The sequence below is a fragment of the Physella acuta genome, unplaced genomic scaffold (assembly GCF_028476545.2).
Source record: "Physella acuta isolate Inbredline_101_S28 unplaced genomic scaffold, ASM2847654v3 ptg001322l, whole genome shotgun sequence".
NCBI lineage: Eukaryota > Metazoa > Mollusca > Gastropoda > Physidae > Physella > Physella acuta.
The window spans coordinates 44,378-50,200 of NW_026732837.1; the positions used below are offsets into that span (position 1 = coordinate 44,378).

General features: G+C 32.5%; 1 long non-coding RNA gene across 2 annotated transcripts; it reads right to left on the bottom strand.

Annotated features, from left to right (window-relative positions):
- Positions 1 to 3,068: 3,068 nt before the first annotated feature.
- Positions 3,069 to 5,512, bottom strand: LOC131958366 (uncharacterized). Of its 2 annotated transcripts, XR_009389225.1 has the most exons (5): positions 5,386 to 5,512; positions 4,676 to 4,819; positions 3,869 to 3,981; positions 3,525 to 3,582; positions 3,069 to 3,286 (listed from the first exon to the last, which is right to left on the bottom strand). It is a non-coding gene; the product is annotated as an uncharacterized LOC131958366 (long non-coding RNA). The 2 variants fall into 2 exon arrangements; XR_009389224.1 differs by lacking the exon at positions 5,386 to 5,512 and having other exon boundaries at positions 3,071 to 3,286; positions 4,676 to 4,955.
- Positions 5,513 to 5,823: the final 311 nt, after the last annotated feature.

The window sequence follows — 5,823 nt, forward strand, 5'->3', positions numbered from 1 at the left end:
AAATTGCATTGCTTCCTGTCAGAGACCCCAGATCGAATGGGGCGCCAAAAGGGGTAGACAATTTAAAAAAAAATCCTCATTCTTCAGTAAAATTTAAGAAAACAGATTTATACATGGCTGATATCCTCAATTATTTTATATAGGGGAGTGTATGTAGGGATGGGCGCCTTTTTGCCAGCGTTTGAATAGGGTTGGCACATAATTGATAGTTCGCCCCGGCTGCCGGAATAGGTTGCTACGCTTCTGCTTCCTGCTAGGGTGCCGCCCTGGCGAAATCTTTCCGGGGGGGGGGGGGGCGTGCGGACACTGTTAAAAGTATTTTTTTCTATATAAATTCCGTTTCGTTCGGGGGTGGGGGGGGGGGGGTCGATAGACTTTCTTCGGGGGTGGGGGGGGGGGCTCTGCTTCCCCCCCCCCCCCCTCCGAATAGATTCCTGGAAAAAACTCTGTTCGCAAAGTTTTATGGCGATCCGATGAAAAAGATGTAGTAATTCATATAGGACAAACAGTTAAACATACTTTCATTTCTATAAATATAAATAGATATATAGGGCCTACTTTAACTAGTGTCCGCATACCCGCACCCGGAAACTTAGTCACAATTTTCTTTGTTACATTTGAACCCTTTAGGTTAATCAATATTAACAAAATTGAACAAGATGCAACAAATACAGTTAACCAAGAAATTGAACAAATAAAATTCACGTTATCTTTTTATTGTTTTTAGATATAGAGTAGTAACAGACTACCTACAGGTCCTAACTCACGACGAGGTACACATTTGTATTAAAACACACATCTAAGACATTTTCCATTTAGGTGGGTTTTGCAGTACAGTGGTTTCTTAAGTCGTGGACAAGTGATTGCGCTTATCTCTGTTGAGTAGCTATGTATTCTGTCCTATATTAGACACATTTGTAAATATCTGTCACAATATGGGCATAGAGATGATATAACGATAGCTTATCTTTGCGGACGACGCTAAACTTTGGCATCGACACCACGGCCTACAAGTTCAAATTCGGTCCTTCAGAAATGTTTGAAGTCTCTAGATTAAAACTACTTTTCTCTTTTATGTACCTACTGACCACATAACATGTATTTCGTCTGAAATTCACATGCATTTGTTCTGAAAGTCTAAAAACAGAGGCACAAATATATCGTCTAGACTTGTGAGGTCTACAGATTAGGTATTTTGGCAGTTATCTAAGCCCTTGCCTGTTCTGACTCAAAGCCTTACTCTTTCTCTATCGACGCCTTGCGTAACATGGGATTGGGTTTTTAAGGCGGCATAAAGCTTTATGTTGTTCCTTTTTGAGTACACTAGATTAAAAACTAACGTTTTCAGATGCCTAAAGATGTTTAACCACTAATTAATCAGAATAATGGGTCAAGATTTCAATTCTTGGTTTTGGGACACGTTAGTTGCCGGGGTTGAGCTAATGTCGATAGCATAAGGACTGTACCTTGATGCGGGCGTTTTATTTGTTGCCCATCGTAATAATTGAATGGTTGATGGGGCTTCTTCAAGGGTTTGATTTGCCGTAATGTTAATGATATCATGCATGTGCGGCTTTTCTAAGAAGAAAATGCGTTTAAACACTTTTTAGTTATGCTTTTTTTTAAATAGGCCTATATTTTACGACATCATAATCGTAATGAACAATAAAATGAATTTAAACAACTTTAGAATACACCTGTTTCGGCTAATGTGAATGTTATTCTTCAAACTAGTAATGTTAAACGTGTCTTTTTCGCATTTTCGACTTATAAGCAATACAGTAAATTCCGATAACGTCCATTATCATACAAGCAATGGCGTAGGCGAGGAGGGGTTTAATAGTGATTTAATAATAATACTTTCTTAACCCTCTACTGGACATCATGTTTGGTACCTTGCCCCCGGCAACTGGGTGGATTTGGATTACACCCAAGTTTTACTTCATAGTAAATGGCTTCAGTTTTAATTATTGGAGTTGGTAGCAACATTGACACAGTTGAAATCACATTAATTAGTATATAATTTACCATTACTAACAATAGGCCCTACTTAATTGTTTAATGTTGCTGGATATTAAGCCTGGTAGGTATTTATATTTATTAATTTGTACAGAAACAAAAAAAGGATTCCCAAACAAAGTTTTATTTTTCAGAAATAAAGAAAATGATACAAATCAATAAAGAACAGTTTTCAAAAGAATTTGTATAAAAGTAATTATTATAAAATAAGAATATAGCATTGCATAGATAAAAATAAAATACTTGACACAAACAATATGAGGAATATTTTTTATCAGAGAAGAGAAAAATATATGATGTAGTTTGAAAATAATAATGTACAGAATGTAGCTTTTGCAGATTAAAATGAAAATTCTCATGCCTATATAATTTATTGAGTAAATGAAGCAAGGCCCAAAACACTAGGCTAAATAATATGCATGGGACAGGGATTGAAAACTACAAATTGCATATAGTGAAGGTTACCCTATTTATTGGCTATATCCACAGTAAAGATTTATGGCTTTATTACCTGCTTGTAAAATTGTTAAGGAAAAAGTAAAGTATTGTTAACTTTTTATGGCAGACCAACTACGGGCTGTGTTCTGGGAAAATGTCATCTGTAAGGGGCATTGTTCTCGGCACATGTTGTCATTTTTTGTGTTCTCGGCACATGTTGCCATTTTGTGTGTTCTGGGAACATGTTGCCATTTTGTGTGTTCTGGGCACAAAATGACATTTTGTGTGTTCTGGGAACATGTTGCCATTTTGTGAGTTCATGGAACATGTTGACATTATTTGGCTGTGTTCTGGGAACATGTTGCCATTTTGTGTGTTCTGGGAACATGTTGCCATTTTGTGTGTTCTGGGAACATGTTGCCATTATTTGGCTGTGTTCTGGGAACATGTTGACATTATGTGGCTGTGTTCTGGGAACATGTTGACATTATGTGGCTGTGTTCTGGGAACATGTTTGTTTCATTTTTAAATATTATAATAAAACATTTTTAGAAATTCTATATTAGGAATTGTGTATATATATACATTTATATATTTAATAAGACAATTGGATGAATTATAAAAAACAGCAAAAATGATTCAAATAAGTTTAGAAGTATTTGGCTTGCTGTCCTAACAGTGAACTGTATTGCGAGCTTGTTTCCCTAGTGATAACCCATGTTTTTTGTGCGACCCTTCCAATCAAGTATCCAGCTTTTTCTTGGCCTGTATCAAAATGCTGGTCAGACTTGCTTGACTTGTGTATCACAATATGATTTTGAATGTTTTTCTGTAAATGAAATAAAGGCAAAATATTTTGATACTTTCTTTTGTGGAACTTGCAGGAAAAATAAATTACAAATTTATATTACTATCTCTAATGTTTCTTAACTATAACTAATTACTTTGAAAAGATAAAGCACTGAACATGATGAATAACAAGAAACAAACATTATCAGCAAAGATTATAGATTTAAAATTGTGTTCATTCATATTGAAGATTAATGAAGTAGACTATCAATATTTACCCTCTTGATGGCTGATACTTTGATTTGATGTCTTTACTTTAAGCTTACACATCAGTCTCTGTGTGGTAAAATATGAAATGATATGCTTCAATAAAACTGTTTCAGTATATTAATTATATTAGATAAGTACATAGTTTTGAGCTCTATAACAATATGTGTTTCAATTATCATTCAAATATAATACCCTCTATGTTGTACACTCACTGATTTATTAGAATTTAAAAAAAGACAATAATTAATAAAATATTTTGGATTAAAATCCATTATATTTATTATAACATATAATGCTATCTCTTGCTATAATAATTACTTTAAAAAATGGGTTATGCCTATAGTACAGTTACCTGAGGATGAAACTAGGCACAGTGTATAGTCCACGGAGACTGATTAATATCCCTTGTAATTGAACATCAGTTGTAGTTATGAAATCTGGATGGCCAAACACACACTCATAGTCCTGAAAAGCAATTTACACATAGATTAGCAAGAATATCTCACAAATTATTAAATTAAAGCTAACCCCTATTTAGTGCAATCCATCAAAGTAGTAGCATTTTTCGTTAAGTTGTAGACACAATACAAAGTAATGTTTGGTCTATGATTTACATACTTTTATAAAATAGCAATCAAATTATATATATATATATATATATATATATATATATATATATATATATATATATATATATATATATATATATATACACATAGGCCTATATATATATATATATATATATATATATATATATATATATATATATATATATATATATATATATATATATATATATATATATATATATATATATATATATATATTCATTGTAAATTTTAGCTATGTCTTGCTATTAAATTTATTTACTTACTCGACTGATCTAAACTCACTTTATTTAAACATGATATAGTGGATAAGTATAGTGATTTTATTATTCAGCAATAAATAGCAGCCCTAAAAAAATTTAAATAGTAACGTTTGCGAATGAACTTATTAAATTCTATGTATTTCCATTTCTATGTCTTTCCCAACTTGATGCATATTACTAACCAAGCATTAAACTATAGTCCTAAACCTGACTCTAATTACCATTTATTGGACAACCTGAACCTTTGTGATACCATGTTATAATATATTATTTTAAAAAAGAGCTTACCACTAATTAGTAAAATCAATTGTTTTTAGTATTAACTGAGCCGCATACTATCTGCTGCTATTGTCATCACCAGAAATCCAGTATGTTGACAAAGATTAGTCTCTAAGTTCCCTGCAACCTCTTTCCTCTCGAGTGCGGAAAACACTGAAATCATTAATCATTATTTCATTATGCCTAATAGTTTAAAGGTACTATTAAAGTAGTACTAAATAGTACGAGTCTAAGTTACTATAGGTCTAATGATAATTATTATTGTGTATGCTTACATGCTTTAAGTTTTATGCACAATATTGGTATATAATATATAGGCCTATTATATAGTCTATAGTATATAGCCTAAGCTATAGAGTATATAGGCCTATGAGCCTAAATATAACAGCAGCTTGAATAATGCTCATTAGCATGCATTCACTATAAACTATAAAGATAATCAAATATTTCAATTTAATTAAATTATAACTAGTAGGCCTAATAGTAAATAGGCTTTTTTCTTGTGGCAACAAATTTAAAGTATAGGCCGGGCAGTACAGTTATATAGTATAGGCCTAATAGATTCTATATTTAAGTATGTGGGCTTTTCATTCCAATGCACCACAATAGATACCACACATGATCAAGCTGGACCTCTGATCTAAAGATTTAATAATTGGGCCTAACAAACAGTGAAACTACAATAACAATCATGTAAATTACTAATTTAACCTTCTTACCTCCGCTTCTCTAGATTCCTATTCTATTTCCTTCAAACGTTCTTTTTATGCAGCCGTATGATTAGATTCTAGACTATATTCTAATAAACATGAAATAACTACTAACCAGAACACTAGATCTAAATTTTTATATTCTATGCAATATTTATTAAACCTATAGGCCTAATATTTATTTTAAATTCCTATGCGATGTGTCGTGAACTGTAGGTTTCGTGTTATTTTTTTAATGGCGGAAATCAGTTTAAAATTTCGTTTCCTTCCTTTTGTTATTCTATTTATAGATTCAAACTGCTTAGAGACGGAGCAATTATCATTGAGTTAGTCGGCCGATCCACACAGGAAGTGCGGGTATATCTATTAGTTACTCAGTGATCTGATCATTGACAAAAACAGAGATAGCCATTCGCATGGGGTGCTCTCTCTCTCTCTTTCTCTCTC